Source organism: Lagenorhynchus albirostris, chromosome 18 (genome assembly GCF_949774975.1).
Source record: "Lagenorhynchus albirostris chromosome 18, mLagAlb1.1, whole genome shotgun sequence".
Lineage (NCBI taxonomy): Eukaryota > Metazoa > Chordata > Mammalia > Artiodactyla > Delphinidae > Lagenorhynchus > Lagenorhynchus albirostris.
In genome coordinates this window covers 23138717-23157053 of record NC_083112.1, presented here as the reverse complement: position 1 = coordinate 23157053, position 18337 = coordinate 23138717, and the positions used below count along the sequence as shown (strand labels likewise).

The following is an 18337-nucleotide window of genomic DNA, read 5'->3' as shown; positions in this document are numbered from 1 at the left end:
TAATTGACCACCCTTCTGAAATCTTTATTTGTTGTATAAAAAATACAAATTTACGCCCTGCATAAAAAATGGAAGGGCACAAAAAGGGTGGGTTTTCCAATATAAACACTGAATTTTTTTTTTTTAGTGGGATAAGAAAGCAAGTCATTTCAAAAGTGATATACAGGGATTTTTTAAATTTGTTTTTAATTAGTAAGACCTTTCTAAGAGTAGGGACTGTTCAGATGTATTGAGTTTCTAGAGTAGCTGCAAGGGGATCCCTCTTCTGAGAATTCTTCTGTTTTCAGGTAACATACGCTCATTGGTGGTGTGATACTGTTCGGAGGTAGACAGACAGAAGCACAGATGCCCCCCCAGCAGTAGCCCTGGTGCCCCTCCACTATAGTTCTCAGGGATGAAATTTCTATCTCTTGTTCTCCTTTTCTCCCCATCATTCTAGACCATTCCCATTCTTCCCTCCCACCCCCTGTCCTTTGTGGTTCTCACGTCCAGCCAGCCCGTGCCTTAGGCCCCTGCATGGCCTCACCCTTTGCTTACCTGTGCTGAAAGGTCAGATAAGCCCAGAGGCAGGTGAAGTGACAACTATAGACTTTGTTTACCAAGACTCTCCAGGGGATACAGAGGACCAGCATGGCCTTTTCCTTTCTAGGAAGAAGTTTATTATAGCTTTCCTCCAGCTGCTTTGGGTATTTCCATTCCTCTTCTGGACTGAACAGAATAAGCAGGGCGATCCTGATTTACAAGCTCAGAGGACTGCGGTCCCATTTATGAGGAAATCCATTTAATCTGACTGCATACCAGCCTTCCTTCAGGAAAATGAGGTGGGGTTTTGGGTTTGTTTCTTGGTTTGGGCCTTTTTTAAGAAACCCTCAGTGTAAATGTCAAATAAGCATTCCCGTTCAAAGCAGTCGCCCTGACATTCGAGGTACTTCTGTAATTATGGTTCTCAGGTTCTTCATCTCTCACACGGGGCTTTTGAGTGGACAATCTCCTGGAGCACTAGCCTCCTAGGACTCCAGGATTCTTCACTGATAATCGTTCAAAACCAAGTGAAGTACAAATGACATAAAAGTTTGGAAGTGACAGAGGCAGGACTCACACTTGGGTTATTCGTTTGAAATCTTCATCAAGTTTCACAGGTGTTATTCCCATTTCACAGCTGAAGTCATCGAGGCTTAAAGCAGTAAAGTAAAATTTCCATCATCACAAAGCAAACAAATGGCAGAGTCAGAACTAGGGTCCAGGTCTCTGGCTCCGGATATAAAAACATCTCTTGTAACCACTTCGAAGTTTCCACCTAGAATGACCCAACTAGATCACTGACCTAATAACATGCCACTACCACAAATGGACTCTACTCTTTAAAACAAACCAAGATGTAGCCTTCTGATCCCGATGCCAGTTCTAAAGGGGAGCCCCAGAACAGCAGAATGGCTTCCAATGTCATCATCACTGAAATAACACATTGGCTTCTCAGGAGGATATATTAGAAATAGAAATATTGGTAATGGGAATACTGGCTTGCTGATGCCTTTATTTAATCTCATTCCGTACATGAGATTGGTCTGTTCCTTTCCTGGCCGGGCCCTTACTATTGTTTGCCAACACAGGGTGATTTAAGGCTGAAACCACTCAGGACCGCAGGAGAGCTCCGTGAATTACAATAACCAGATGTTTCCCAAAATGAGACGAGCAGCCCAGTTCTTGCATTCTCTTTTAGTTGTAGCAGACATGTGTTTTCTTTTTGAAGGCCAAATAAATAAACACATCTTCAGGAATGGAGACAAAAGATACTACTCTTGAGCAAAATATTTGAATACAGAGCAAGAGTTACTTTGCTTTTTCTGAGACATTAATACAAAGAGACTGTGGGGTTGAATGAAATCTGCATGGTGAGTGTAGTAGCTTGAAAAGAGTTTAGCAAGGAATTAACACTTAAATTATGCTGAACATCAAAGGATCTGAGATTCAGTATTTGAGAGGAAGAAGTGGGAAGGATTAGACTTTTAAAAAAAAGTACGAACCCATTACTTTTTAACAATATATGAACAGATGAAAATTGTTTTCTCCAAGAGCACAGGAGGATCTCACCAGGCACCTGCCAGCAGCGTCTTCCGGCTTCCACAGGGTAGGAGTTTTTGAGTGTGGCTGCCGCTAGGCTACTGTCTGTGTCCCCAGCAGTAGACACAGCCACCCCCAGCCTCTCCAGGAGACTCTCCAAGATCAGCAGAATGCACCCTTTGAAGACCTTCAAGATGGCGGAGGAGTAAGACGTGGAGATCACCGTCCTCCCCACAAATACATCAGAAACACATCTACATGAGGAACAGCTCCTACAGAACACCTACTGAATGCTGACAGAAGACCTCAGACCTCCCAAAAGGCAAGAAACTCCCCCACGTACCTGGGTAGGGCAAAAGAAAAGAGTAAACAGAGACAAAAGGATAGGGACGGGACCTGCACCAGTGGGAGGGAGCTGTGAAGGAGGAAAGGTTTCCACACACTAGGAATGCCCTTCGCGGGCGGAGGCTGCGGGTGGCGGAAGGGAAGCTTCAGAGCCACGTTGGAGAGCACAGCAGCAACACGGGTGTGGAGGGCAAAGCGGAGAGATTCCCACACAGAGGGTCAGTGCCGACCGGCACTCACCAGCCCGAGACGCTTGTCTGCTCAACCGCCGGGGATGGCAGGGCTGGCGGGGCTGGGAGCTGAGGGCTTTGGTCAGAGCGCAGGGAGAGGACTGGGGTTGGTGGCCTGAACACAGCCTGAAGGGGGTTAGTGAGCCACAGCTAGCCGGGAAGGAGTCCGGGGAAAGGTCTGGAGCTGCCCAAGAGGTAAGAGACCATTGCTTCGGGGTGCGTGAGGAGAGGGGATCCAGAGCACCGCCTAAACGAGCTCCAGAGACAGGCGCGAGCCGCAGCTATCAGCGCGGACCCCAGAGACGGGCATGAAACGCTAAGGCTGCTGCTGCCGCCACCAAGAGGCCTGTGTGCGAGCACAGGTCACTGTCCACACCTCCCCTCCTGGGATCCTGTGTGACCCAGGGACAACTTCCCCAGGAGAACGCACGGCGAGCCTCAGGCTGGTGCAATGTCACGTTGGCCTCTGATGCCGCAGGCTCGCCCCACACTCCGTGCCCCTCCCTCCCCCCCGGCCTGAGTGAGCCAGAGTCCCCGAATCAGCAGCTGCTTTAACCTCGTCCTGTCTGAGTGAAGAACAGACGCCCTCCGGTGACCTACACGCAGAGGCAGGGCCAAATCCAAAGCTGAGCCCCTGGGAGCTGTGAGAACAAAGAAGAGAAAGGGAAATCTCTCCCAGCAGCCTCAGGAGCAGCAGATTAAATCTCCACAATCAACTGGATGTACCCTGCATCTGTGGAATACCTGAATAGACAACGAACCATCCCAAATTGAGGAGGTGGACTTTGTGTGATTTTGTCTGTATAGCTTTGCTTTTACCATTTGTCCTAGGGTTCTCTCTGATTTTTTTTTTTTCAGTATAATTTTTTAGCGCTTGTTATCATTGGTGGATTTGTTTTTTGGTTTGGTTGCTCTCTTCTTTCTTTTTTTCTTCTTTTTATTACTTTTTAATTTTCTTTTATTTTTAATAATTGTTTTTAAATTTTTTATTTTAATAACTTTATTTTATTTTTTTCCTGCTTTCTTTCTCCCTTTTCTTCTGAGCCATGTGGCTGACAGGATCTTTGGTGCCCTGGCTGGGTGTCAGGCCTGTGTCTCTGAGGTGGGAGAGCCGAGTTCAGGACATTGGTCCACCAGAGACCTCCCGGCTCCACGTAATATCAAACAGTGAAAGCTCTCCCAGAGCTCTCCAACTCAATGCTAAGACCCAGCTCCACTGAATAACCAGCAAGCTCCAGTGCTGGACACCCCATGCCAAACAACTAGCAAGACAGGAACACAACCCCACCCATTAGCAGAGAGGCTGCCTAAAATCATAATAAGGTCACAGACACCCCAAAATACACCACCAGACATGGCCCTGCCAACCAGAAAGACAAGATTCAACCTCATCCACCAGAACACAGGCACCAGTCCGCTCCACCAGGAAACCTCCACAATGCACTGAACCAACCTTAGCCACTGGGGGCAGACACCAAAAACAACAGGAACTACAAACCTGCAGACTGCGCAAAGGAGACCCCCCCGCAAACACAGTAAGAGAAGCAAAATGAGAAGACAGAGAAACACACAGCAGATGAAGGAGGAAGGTAAAAACCCACCAAACCAAACAAATGAAGAGGAAATAGGCAGTCTACCTGAAAAAGAATTCAAAGTCATGATAGTAAAGATGATCCAAAATCTTGGAAATAGAATGGAGAAAATACAAGAAAAGTTTAACAAGGACCTAGAAGAACTAAAGAGCAAACAAACAATGATGAACAACACAATAAATGAAATTAAAAATTCTCTAGAAGGAATTCAATAGTAGAATAACTGAGGCAGAAGAATGGATAAGTGACCTGGAAGATAAAAGAGTGGAAATAACTACTGCAGAGTAGAATAAAGAAAAAAGAATGAAGAGAACTGAGGACAGTTTCAGAGACCTATGGGACATTAAACGCACCAACGTATGAATTATAGGGGTCCCAGAAGAGAAAAAAAAAGGGACTGAGAAAATATTTGAAGAGAGTATAGTTGAAAACTTCCCTAATATGGGAAAGGAAATAGTCAGTCAACTCCAGGAAGCACAGACAGTCCCATACAGGATAAATCCAAGGAGAAACACGTCAAGACAAATAGTAATCAAACTATCAAAAATTAAACACAAAGAAAAAATATTAAAAGCAGCAAGGGAAAAACAACAAATAACACACAAGGGAAGCCCCACAAGGTTTACAGCTGATCTTTCAGCAGAAACTCTGCAAGCCAGAAGGGACTGGCAGGACATATTTAAAGTAATGAAAGGGAAAAACCTACAACCAAGATTACTCTACCCAGCAAGGATCTCGTTCAGATTTGACAGAGAAATTAAAACCTTTACAGACGAGCAAAAGCTAAGAGAATTCAGCACCACCAAACCAGCTTTAAAAATGCTAAAGAAACTTCTCTAGGCAAGAAACACAAGAGAAGGAAAAGACCTAAAATAACAAACCCAAAACAATTAATAAAATGGTAACAGAACATACATATCATAACTACCTTAAAGGTAAATGGATTAAATGCTCAACCAAAAGACAAAGACTGGCTGAATGGATACAAAAACAAGACCCGTATATATGTTGTCTAGAAGAGACCCACTTCAGACCCAGGGACACATACAGACTGAAAGTGAAGGGATGGAAAAAGACATTCCATGCAAATGGAAATGAAAAAAAAGCTGGAGTAGCAATTCTCATATCACACAAAATAGACTTTAAAATAAAGACTATTACAAGAGACAAAGAAGGACACTACATAATGATCAAGGGATCAATCCAAGAAGAAGATATAGCAATTGTAAATATTTATGCACCCAACATAGGAGCACCTCAATACATAAGGCAAATACTAACAGCCATAAAAGGGGAAATCATCAGTAACACAATCATAGTAGGGGACTTTAACACCCCACTTTCACCAATGGACAGATCATCCAAAATGAAAATAAGTAAGGAAACACAAGCTTTAAATGATACATTAAACAAGATGGACTTAACTGATATTTATAGGACATTCCATCCAAAAACAAGAGAATACACTTTCTTCTCAAGTGCTCATGGAACATTCTCCAGGATAGATCATATCTTGGGTCACAAATCAAGCCTTGGTAAATTTAAAAATTTAAGAAAACTGAAATCATATCAAGTATCTTTTCCAACCACAACGCTATGAGAATAGATATCAATTACAGGAAAACATCTGTAAAAAATACAAACACATGGAGGCTAAACAATACACTACCAAATAACCAAGAGATCACTGAAGAAATCAAAGAGGAAATCAAAAACTACCCAGACACAAATGAGAATGAAAATACGACGACCAAAAACCTATAGGATGCCGGAAAAGCAGTTCTAAGAGGGAAGTTTATAGCAATACAATCCTACCTCAAGAAAGAAGAAACATCTCAAATAAACAACCTAACCTTAAACCTAAAGGAATTAGAGGAATAAAAAAAAAAACCAAAATTAGCAGAAGGAAAGAACATAAAGATCAGATCAGAAATAAATGAAAAAGAAATGAAGAAAACAATAGCAAAGATCAATAAAACTAAAAGCTGGTTCCTTGAGAAGATAAACAAAATTGATAAACCATTAGCCAGACTCATCAAGAAAAAAAGGGAGAAGACTCAAATCAATAGAATTAGAAATGAAAAAGGAGAAGTAACAACTGACACTGCAGAAATACAAAGGATCGTGAGAGATTACTACAAGCAACTATATGCCAATAAAATGGACAACCTGGAAGAAATGGACAAATTCTTAGAAAGCACAACCTTCCGAGACTGAACCAGCAAGAAACAGAAAATATAAACAGACCAACCACAAGCAATGAAATTGAGACTCTGCTTAAAAATCTTCCAACAAACTAAAGCCCAGAACTAGATGGCTTCAAAGGTGAATTCTATCAAACATTCAGAGAAGAGCTAACACCTATCCTTCTCAAACTCTTCCAAAATACAGCAGAGGGAGGAACACTCCCAACCTCTTTCTACGAGGCCACCATCATCCTGATACCAAAACCAAAGATGTCACAAAGAAAGAAAACTACAGGCCAACCAATATCACTGATGAACATAGATGCAAAAATCCTCCACAAAATACTAGCAAACAGAATCCAACGGCATATTAAAAGGATCATACACCATGATCAAGTGGGGTTTATCCCAGGAATGCAAGGATTCTTCAATGTAAGCAAATCAATCAATGTGATGCACCATATTAACAAACTGAAGGAGAAAAACCATATGATCATCTCAATAGATGCAGAAAAAGCTTTCGAGAAAATTCAACACCCATTTATGATAAAAACCCTCCAGAAAGTAGGCACAGAGGGGACTTACCTCAACATAATAAAGGCCATATATGACAAACCCACAGCCACCATTGTTCTCAATGGTGAAAAACTGAAACCATTTCCTCTAAGATCAGGAAAAAGACAAGGTTGCCCAGTCTTACCACTTTTATTCAACAGAGTTTTGGAAGTTTTAGCCACAGCAATCAGAGAAGAAAAAGAAATGAAAAGAATCCAAATTGGAAAAGAAGAAGTAAAGCTGTCACTGTTTGCAGATGACATGATACTATACATAGAGAATCCTAAAGAAGCTACCAGAAAACTGCTAGAGCTAATCAATGAATTTGGTAAAGTAGCAGGATACAAAATTAATGCACAGAAATCTCTGGCAGTCCTATACACTAATGATGAAAAATCTGAAACAGAAATTAAGGAAACGCTCCCATTTACCATTGCAACAAAACGAATAAAATACCTAGGAATAAACCTACCTAAGGAGACAGAAGACCTCTATGCAGAAAACTATAAGACACTGATGAAAGAAATTATAGATGATACAAACTGATGGAGAGATATAACAGGTTCTTGGATTGGAAGAATCAACATTGTGAAAATGACTATACTACTCAAAGGTATCTACAGTTTCAATGCAATCCCTATCAAACTACCACTGGCATTTGTCACAGAACTAGAACCAAAAATTTCACAATTTGTACGGAAACATGAAAGACCCCAAAGAGCCAAAGCAGTCTTTAGGAAGAGAAATGGAGCTGGAGGAATCAGGCTCCCGGACTTCAGACTATACTACAAAGCTGCAGTAATCAAGACAGTATGGTACTGGCACAAAAACAGAAATATAGATCAAGGGAATAGAAAGCCCAGAGATAAACCCACGCAAATATGGTCACCTTATTTTTGATAAAGGAGGCAAGAATACACAATGGAGAAAAGACAGCCTCTTCAATAAGTGGTGCTGGGAAAACTGGACAGCTACATGTAAAAGAATGAAATTAGAACACTCCCTAACCACACACAGAAAAATAAACTCACAATGGATTAGAGACCTAAATGTAAGCCTGGACACTGAAAACTCTTAGAGGAAAACACAGGCAGAACACTCTTTGACATAAATCACAGCGAGATCTGTTTTGATCTACCTCCTAGAGAAATGGAAATAAAAACAACAATAAACAAATGGGACATAATGAAACTTAAAACGTTTTGCACAGTGAAGGAAACTACAAACAACATGAAAAGACAACCCTCAGAATGGGAGAAAATATTTGCAAACGAATCAATGGACAAAGGATTAATCCCCCAAATATATAAACAGCTCATGCAGCTCAATATTAAAAAAAAACACAGCCCACTCCAAAAATGGGCAGAAGACCTAAATAGACATTTCTCCAAAGCAGACATACAGATGGCCAAGAAGCACATGAAAAGCTGCTCAGCATCACTAATTATTAGAGAAATGTAAATCAAAACTACAATGATGTATCACCTCACACCAGTTAGAATGGGCATCATCAGAAAATCTACAAACAAGAGATGCTGGAGAGGGTGTGCAGAAAAGGGAACCCTCTTGCACTATTGGTGGGAATGTAAATTGATACAGCCACTATGGAGAACAGTATGGAGGTTCCTTAAAAAACTAAAAATAAAAGTACCATACGACCCAGCAATCTCACTACTGGGCACATACCCTGAGAAAACCATAATTCAAAAAGAGTCAAGTACCACAGTGTTCATTGCAGCTCTATTTACAGGTGCCAGGACATGGAAGCAACCTAAGTGTCCCTCAACAGATGAATGGAAAAAGAAGATGTGGCACATATATACAGTGGAATATTACTCAGCCATAAAAAGAAACGAAATTGAGTTATTTGTAGTGAGGTGGATGGACCTAGAGTCTGTCATACAGAGTGAAGTAAGTCAGAAAGAGAAAAACAGATACTGTATGCTAACACATATATATGGAATCTAAAAAAAAAAAAAAGATTCTGAAGAACCTAGGGGCAGGACAGGAATAAAGACACAGACATAGAGACTGAAACTGAGGACATGGGGAGGGGAAAGAGTAAGCTGGAACGAAGTGAGAGAGTGGCATGGACATACATACCCTACCAAATATAAAATAGATAGCTAGTGGGAAGCAGCTGCATAACACAGGGAGATCAGCTCGGTGCTTTGTGACCACCTAGAGGGGTGGGATAGGGAGGGTGGGAGGGAGACGCAAGAGGGAGGGGACATGGGGATATATGTATACGTACAGCTGATTCACTCTGTATAAAGCAGAAACTGACACACCATTGTAAAGCAATTATACCCCAATAAAGATGTTAAAAAAAATAAAAGGAGCACAGGAGCCTATTATGGACTAACGCATTAAAGCAAAGGCACAATTTTTGAAAGTCTGAGACACGTGCACAGCAAGACAAAGGTGAGGAGAGAATGTCCATTCTCAGAGTCAGTTCCTTGTCTTGTTTAGAAAAGTTGCTCCCGTGAACTTGAGAGATGGAGAGCTCCAATTCCACTCAGGGAAAAGAGGGAGGACGTGGAAATTGGAGGAAGAAAGAATCCAATTAAGCATATAGTAGAACTTTCTTCTCGAAACTGCACTTAAACAAGAAGAAGTGTTACTTATTGCCAAGACTGCGGCCCTGTCCAGCTCCTCTTTGTATGGCTGGCTGCAAGCACAGAAGCAGGGCTCTGGGATCCCCTTCTTCCTACCTGAGGGCCAGGTGGGACCTCAAGTCCAGGGAGATGCCATGCACGTGGGGGTCCCGGACCCAGGACTTGCACAGGCAGAGGCAAGCTGGAGGGGCTATGACAAATATGCAGTAGCTCCTCTCCTTTCTTCAGAAGAATTATTGATTCAAAATATGATCTGTCAGGGGCTTCCCTGGTAGCGCAGTGGTTGAGAATCTGCCTGCCAATGCAGGGGACACGGGTTCGAGTCCTGGTCTGGGAAGATCCCACATGCCGCAGAGCAACTAGGACCGTGAGCCACAACTGCTGAGCCTGTGCTCCGCAATGAGAGGCCGTGATAGTGAGAGGCCATGCACCGCGATGAAGAGTGGCCCCCGCTTGCCACAAGTAGAGAAAGCCCTCGCACAGAAACGAAGACCCAACACAGCCAAAAATAAAATTAAAAAAATATATATGATCTGTCGTCCCTCGACAGAGAAACCACTTGATACTTGAGGACACTCTGTTTCCTGGGAGTTTAGGAAGGGGAGACTTTTTCACAATGGTTTCCCGTTGCAATTGACAAGCCCTGCCCTTCTATAAGATCGGTTAAGTTCATGGACTATGAAAGTAACTCTTTTTCCATTCCGTGTCCTCCTTTTCTTTAATATTCTTAAAAAACCACTTCATGATCAACGAAGGAAAGTAGTTTCTAAAAAGGTGATCTTGAAGTAAAAGGATGTGGGCACAGCTGGGGGACCACAAGGCTGGCTGGTTCCTTAACCTCTCTGGGCTTCGGTGTGTTCATCAGGTAAAGGTGAACATGAATACCAGACACGCTACATCCACAAAACGGGAGCATCAGAGAGGACAATCTTCAGGGCAGCCGTCTATCGCGTCCAAGTCCGCAACCTGTGGTCAGGACCCTGGGTCTCCCACACACTGGCTGTGTGACCTCAGGAAATTTAACTAACCTTGCTAAGTCTCGTTTATAATATCTGTAAAATGGGGATAATCATATTTAAATCTTAATGTTCTTGGGTGGATTAAATAAAAACCTGAAGTGTTTAACAGAATGTCCAACACATGGTTAAGTATGCAACTAATGGTAACAATTACATACAACATTAATACGTATTTTTACATCTATTTAATGTAACCTTATATAAGTATGTTATCAACATTGTATACACATCAGAGATCATCACGGTGATGTATTTCATTTGACAAACAGTTGAGCGCCTACTAGGTGCTGGATGTTTTGCTAGGTACTTGGCCTGCAAAGACAAAGATATGAGTCCTCTCTTCGTGGAAGCAGCAGTCTAGTGGCAGAAACAACTAAACAGAAAATGACAGTCACTACAGTGTGATGACAGTTGTGGAACATTTAAATACGATGTGCTATGGAAACACAGAGAAGCGGGGCATCAGAACCAGTCTGGGATAGGGGGTGTCCTGGGTTAAATTGTGTCCCCTGAACGGGTATGTTGAAGTCCTAACTCCCCTGGTACCTGGGAATGTGACTTTATTTAGAAACGGGGTCTTTGAGGATGTAATCAAGTTGAGGTCATACTTGGTTGGGGGGCCCCATCTAATAGGACTGGTGTCCTAATAAGAAAAAGAGAAGAGACACAGACAGATACACAGAGAGGATGCGGGTAGTGACTGGCGTGATGTGGCTGCAAGCCAAGGACTGCTGACAGAAACCGGCAGCTAGGAGAAAGGCGTGGGGCAGATTCTTCCTTAGATCCTTCAGGGAGACGACAGCCCTGCCAACACTGTGATCCCGACTTCTTGCCTCCACAACTGTGAGAGGAGACATTTCTGCTTTAAGCCCTCCCAGCTTTTGGTACTTTGTTTTGACAGCCCCAGGAAACTAATATGGCAGGGCGGGGGTCATTGTCCCAGAAGGAACCCGGGAGGGCATGACAGCTGACCCAAGTCTTAAAAAGGATGGCTTCTATATATGCAATGGGCATATAAAAAAGGTATTTCCACAATATCCTTATTGGGATCATAAACACAAAGATAGTTCTAAATATTCTCTTAAAAGAAATGTCCCAAATCGGTCCTCTGGAGGCAGAACTGCTCTTAGGCTCTCCTTGTGCGAAGAAGCAAACCTTGAAGACTGCCATATATTTGTGGAGAACAAAGCAACCACACAGATTATCAGTTAACATAATAGTGTCCTTTACACGATAAGTGAATATCTATAAGCAGAATCTCTACGAAGGCAAAATTGAAAATGCTGTTGTGATCTTTCCAAAGAGACCCAAAGTTGGAGAGGTATGTTTTCCATTTAAACCCAGGATGCATATCCGAGGTGAGCTCCTGGAGCCCTGATGTGCACACGTTATAAACAAAGACCTCATTCCATCAATAAAGCCCTCTGTCCCCTTCCACGGGGGATGTGATGCTGGCAGTTGGAGGAATGGAGCCGTCAACAGCTATTTCAAGCACTGTTGACTTGAGTGAGGAAATCTGTGCCCATGTCTGAAAATACGACATGACACCAAGTGAAGAGGATTTTCAAACCTTCTGACCAAAACCGGGGCAGAGAACTGACAGCTAGAAAGGGGTCTGTCAGATCTTTCTAGCAACCTGTGCACAGGAACCAGATACATTTTGAGGGAGCTGGAGGTAAAGCCCGTAAAAGGTTCTGGGAAATTCATGCACGCTGGAGGCCGGGTGATTTGAATTCAGTGCCGGAGCAGGTTTTTTTTACAGAGGCCTGAGCTGTCACACTCAAATGAAGCAGCTTTGTGTCCCCTGGGCCTGCTGAAACACACCTTCAGACACAATGGGCCTCACAGCGGAGGCATAAAACACCACACTGGCAGTACCAGCCAGGTGGAGAGTGGTTCACTTAGACAAGGAAGCAAAAGACACTGGGTGTTACCTTCCAAGGCTGAAGGCGACTTGGGCATTTCCTAGTCCTACCCTCTTGATTTGGAGAGGAGAAAACTGAGGCCCAGAGAGGTCAAGTGACTTGCCCAAAGCGACACAGCTGGTTAGGAGTAAAGCTGGAATTGGAATCAAAAGTCCTGCGCTTCTTCACTGTGCATTTGCCGTCTCCAACACCTCTCCATCTGCCTTCTTTGGGAGGCGTCTAGAGACAGCACATTCGCTAACCCCCAGGGTGGCCCATTCCACTTTCTAACGGTTTTCACAATGAGACAGTGACCCTTCCTGTGCTGACTCAGGACCTAACACCCTGTAGTTAAATCCGTTGTCCTTAGTCTGCACTCCTGAGCTGCTGCCCCAGGCCTAATTCTCTCTCCCACCTCTACTGGTCAAGTCCATGACGGAAGCTCACGGGAATACCCGCGTCTTCTGTCGGCCACGCTCGGCACCCTGCTTCCCGCAGTCCTTCCACGTGGGACTGTCCTCGAAGACCACCTTCTCTGAGGTCTGGGGTTGTCCCCAGAAACAGGCCACGCAGACGCCGACGCTCTGATCAGCAGTGCTCCCTCCCTTTCTGAATTCTGAACTCTGTTTTTTGCTGACTTGGTACATCGTGACTGAAAGACAGTGGTCACGTTCGAACACTTGCTCTGTGCCAGGCCTCTGCCGACAGCTTCACATCCTCTAGTGATGCGGGCCTTTCTGGCAGTCCCATCACGGAGTTGACATCACTGAACGACCTCATTCAACTAGAACACACGTGTCTTGTCTCTGCAGGACGCCATCGTGCAGCTCTGCAGTTGGCATTGTGAAATGAAATAGAAGACTCTGCGTCCTGCACTGAATTTTCCCCAATCTGCCTTTTTAGGTTCTCCTCCTGTCTCGAATGTTCCCTCCTGGGCCTTCAATATCTTGTACAACAGCGGGACAAGTCTCTCTGTAAGTTCCTGCCCCTTCCAATCCCCGAGCAAATTTCTCCTTGCAGGTCACACTCAGCCACAGAAGGAGAGGAGATCCCCTTAGACAAATCCACTTAGACACCTTCCCCCTAATGCTTATTTCTTCTGGACGCTTTGTTGTTGATTTCCAATTTGGAGGGCCATTGCCACGTCCGCTGGCAAGCGGGGTTACCCCTACGTCCCGGTGTCGGAAGCTCGTGCTGAGCTCTTTTCCCTGCCCTGTGGCCTCCTGCACCCTCTCACTTGTTTCTCTGTTTTGTCTGAACGTTCTCCATGGCAAACTGTTTAGTGTGCAGGGCATCCATCCTGTTCCAGTGCTACTAGACCCTCTTGAGCAGATGAAGTAACTTCAGGGTCTCCCTATTTCTTTGAATGGTACTTGCCCTTCCTCTCAGTTCCCAGTTTGAAACCTCTGTAGGCAAACACATCCAGGGTAGGCCTTTCAGACAGACCTACCCTTGAAAGGTTTTCTACGGCATCTTCTTTTTCCACCCCACTTCTATTTATTCTCATTAGTTCTCATCCAGAGTACTGCAAAAGCCTCTTCGTGTGCCCAGAAGTTTCTATATCTTCTGCCCTCTTCTCCCACCCTTCCCTCCCCACACCCCCACTCTCTCCCCGCAACCCCTTCTCACACCCCTGGACTCATGGGAGACCCACGAGAATAGGCCCTAATTGGGGTCTCTAAATGACTTCTTTCAAACTTCTTTTTACATCCCTATCTCAGTAGCTGATGATTAATTTCCTCTCTGTACGATGTTATGCGACTTCGTACAGCAGGACTGTTACACAATGATGGGGAAAAAGGTCTGGATAGGCTCTTGGTGTTCTCTGCTTTGTCCTCACTGACAGGCTCGTGGCACAGGAGCAGAAAGTACAAGCCACACACTATCGAATCTTGAGAAATATGTTTGAATATTCTGTCAAGCACGTAGGACGCACTCTTTAATTTTTACCCATCTATTAATCCATTTATCTGCCTATCTTTCCAAGGAGTGGGGACGCTCCAAGTGTATGCTGAAAGACTAGAGCATGTATGTCAACACATTTCTTTCTGGCATTCAGTGCCTCTTCGCTCTGTAGAGCTGTTCCTCTTCTTTGAAGTCAGGGTAATAGCCTGGCGTTGTACTGATATAAAGCCCGCTGTAGTCAGTGGTCATGACAGCAGAGGTGGTATTTCACAGCCCGTGAACGTCTTTATGGGGATCTTTCCTTTGAAACCTGCATCTCTCCAAGGCAATATACAGGGCCTAACCTTTTGATTTTATTTATCAACCTTGGTTTCAGTTTACAAAGGCATCTGGGAGATAGGTAACATCTCATAAATTTAAACAGGAACAAAGGAAAATGTATTCAACGTTTAGCTTCAAAGAAAACATTCACATCATATTATTTTAAACAATTTATGTAGGTTTCAGTTTAAACTTACTGTTTGAAGGGACTGAAGGAACACAGAGTTGGTCTCTTTAAATAAGATCAGTACAGAGCTGTGGACTTGGAGAGAAAATTGAGCCTATTTTAAAAGTAAACACTTCATGCTCCTGAGGGAAACTGTGAATCGTGTGTTGTATTTAAATCATAGACTAATCTAATATTAATTCAATTTTTCTACTGTGTGAGCATCACCTTAACTCCTGGATCCAACACAGTCTCTGGCACCGGGTGTCACCCTCAAGAAATTTTTGTTAAATGAATGAAAGAAATTGCAAAATTCGCAGAAGTGACAGAGTTCATACTAAAGGGACGAGACAATGTAATGCTTGGTTGTTCAATCGTAATGTCACTGCATAAATTCATGTAAGATTCTAGGGCAAATGATATCTGGTGTTCTTTCTGTTTAGCTTATTAACTGAACAATGAGAGCCATGAGGGTTTCTGCTAGTCATTCCTCTTAATATCATTGGACAATGACATGATGGTTACTCACATGTGACTAATACTGAGTCTGAGAGGCAGAGGAGTGACGGGGTGCTCGAGACCACAGAAAACACTGACAGGACAGGTCTCAGTGCTCGTCACTGGAGCACCACACTCACCCTCCCGCCAGCTCGTGTCTGCAAAACACAGGCCTGATCCTAGAGGAATGGGATGGAGAGGCAGGAGGGGGATACGGTATCACTGAAATCCATACGATGTCAATCGGCTTGGGACCACTTGGAAAATTCAGGCCAGGAATGGATACTTCCTAAAAATTGTTTATTATGGGTACAACTTACTTTCATGCCACAGGGGAATGCTATAATCTAACGGTGGCATAAGTAAAGAGCTACTTAATCAAAGCAAGCTGACAAAAGAGGGAAAATAAAAATTTTAACTCATCCACTGCTAAAATTTTACAAAGGAAGCATAAACCATACTCAATAGACACTATCTTTGATTTTATACTATGGTCAATTCAGGGAAAAATAAAGATGGAGAGAGTAAAGGAAATGTAGATCCTGGGTAGGAATGAGGAAATAAGGGGGCAAAGAGAGTTGAAGATGGAAAGAAAAGAGAAATCGGAGGGAAAGGCAGCAACAGACAGATGGAGGGATGGTCTGAGTCCTCAATTCCAGGGCAGGCCCACCCTTCTGCCCAGCTGACTAGCCTCTCTACTTCTCCATTCTTAATCTTCAAAAAGAGGAATAAAAAAAAAATAAATAAAAATAAAAATATTAAAATATATATATAAAAAAAAAAGAGGAATAATACTTACCTTGATAGGGTGGTTGTGAGGTTTAAATAAATTAGAACACCTAAAGGGCTTAAAAGAGTGCCAGGTACATAGGAAGTGCTCGATACATATTAGCTAATTACTTTAACGATGAGTATTATGTATATTTGTGTGTGTAGAACATGCATGTGTGTGCTACACCTTATACACGATACGGTATTGCCTGAGCATCCTCTTTTTAAAAAAAGGCATATCTCAGTCCTCCGTTGCTTTCTAAGTTAAAGTTTTATCATCTATCCTAATTTCAGGAAGTAATTCTTTAGGTGGAAATCAGGAGGGTCTTCTAGGTAAACAACTGAGAGAGGCAGTGCTGTACAGTTTCCCCACAGGAGAAATTTCTCCGAGAGTTTAGTATCAGGAAAATATTCCTCCCTACCCCCCAAGGACCCAAGATGTTTTTCTGTGCCTGGAAATGAGAATTACAGAATTCAGTGCTATTTCCGCTCTGCTTTTTCTGCCAGGAATATTAGGTGTTATACCCAAACACACCACTGTGCTCTTCATGTATCTGGCATATCTGTTTTCCCCTTAAACTTAGTTTTTCCCTTTGCAATCCTATTTTATTAACTTAAATGAACATAGCTATGTTATTAAGCTTCTTTACACATACACATGCGCACACACGCACATCTTTTAAATAAAACTGAGCAGCACAAGACTTTAAAAATACTTTGTTACATCTGATGCTCTGGCTAGATTTAATTATTTACACGTTGGCGTGCATTTTAATTTAGAAAACACCAATGCCAAACCATACTCTCTGATAGCCTGCCATTTCTAGGGATATCCTGAATAACCCCAGTGGTTGATTTTTTCAGAGAAGTAAACTAAGGTGGAATAATTTCACTCAGAAATTGCCCTTTAAAACTAATTCAGCTCTTTGGGCTGAGCATGGTATACTTTGAGGAACATTTCTTAACTGCTTGTTTTGGTCGAGTCTTCCTCCACGCTGTCAGTTCCTCAGTAGGAAAAACTCAGAGAACTCATTTCCCGCATGAAATGTATACCCCAATTTTTTTTTTTCCTGGAGAGTTCAAGGTTAAGAGCAGAGACTAGCTGCCAGAGTTTCACTTGAAATTATTTTCTGTCCAGCTGTAAATCCAAAGAATGTTTTTGTTCTTCATTTGGGGGTCCACCTCTCATGCTCATTCCCAGACACATCTTGTTTTGAATTGTCGCTAAGCCTTTAGGCAACACTATATTTTCAGAGTCCTTTTCCTATCGTTTAATAAGCCAGTCCTCATTACATCTCTCCAAGATCGTTCCCGCTTTAAACGTGAATGAGGAGGTTGAGGTTTGGGAGACTAAAGACATTTGCCCACAGCATCACTGGACTTGGAGGAGAGGTAGATTGTGGCCCATCCTCTCCTGGCTGCAGTGAGGGTCTCCTTGCCTGTGGTCTCCAGGGAGGCCCAGGGAAAGAGCTGGGATGTCCAACATTTAGGGGTCAGCCCCACGTCCACCTAAGGTTCCTCCTCGCAGATGTGAGGCTACAACCTGCCCTGCCTACTTCCCACAGTTACTGTGGATGCCAGATGTTACGACAGGTATTTGTATGCCAGCAATTTACAAACCAGAAATCAATATACAAATGTAAATTACAGTTAGGGTTTTCCACTTCAAAGGCCTCTGGGGCTCCACAATGGTGCTAAGTGCTTATCTTGTGCAGACAGAGAATTCAATACATTACTCCATATATTATTGTGCTTTAAAGACTACACAGGAGCACGACAGGAGGGAGGAGGGGAAACAGAGGGAGCATGGATGTGTGTGCGTGTGTGTGTGTGGCGTACCCTCTTTCTTCTCACCATAACCCATGGTCCCAACACAACCATGCCATTCTCCACGTTAGGGTCATCCACTAAGTTCTTTTTTTTTCTCTTTCTTTAAAGATTTTTTGATGTGGACCAGTTTTAAAGTCTTTACTGAGTTTGTTACAATATTGCTTCTGTTTTATTTATGTTTTCTTGGTTTTTTGGCCCCAAAGAATGTGGGATCTTAGCTCCCCGACCAGGGATCGAACCCGCACCCCCTGCATTGGAAGGTGAAGTCTTAACCCCTGGACTGCCAGGGAAGTCCCTGCACTAAGTTTTATACCTGGAAACACTGAGGAGCTGAGC

General features: G+C 43.3%; 1 protein-coding gene across 11 annotated transcripts in view; it reads right to left on the bottom strand.

The window, feature by feature from the left end:
• The window catches only part of ENOX1 (ecto-NOX disulfide-thiol exchanger 1), a 611047-nt gene that overhangs the window by 156883 nt on the left and 435827 nt on the right, over positions 1-18337 (bottom strand). The gene's annotated exons all lie outside the window — the stretch shown is intronic.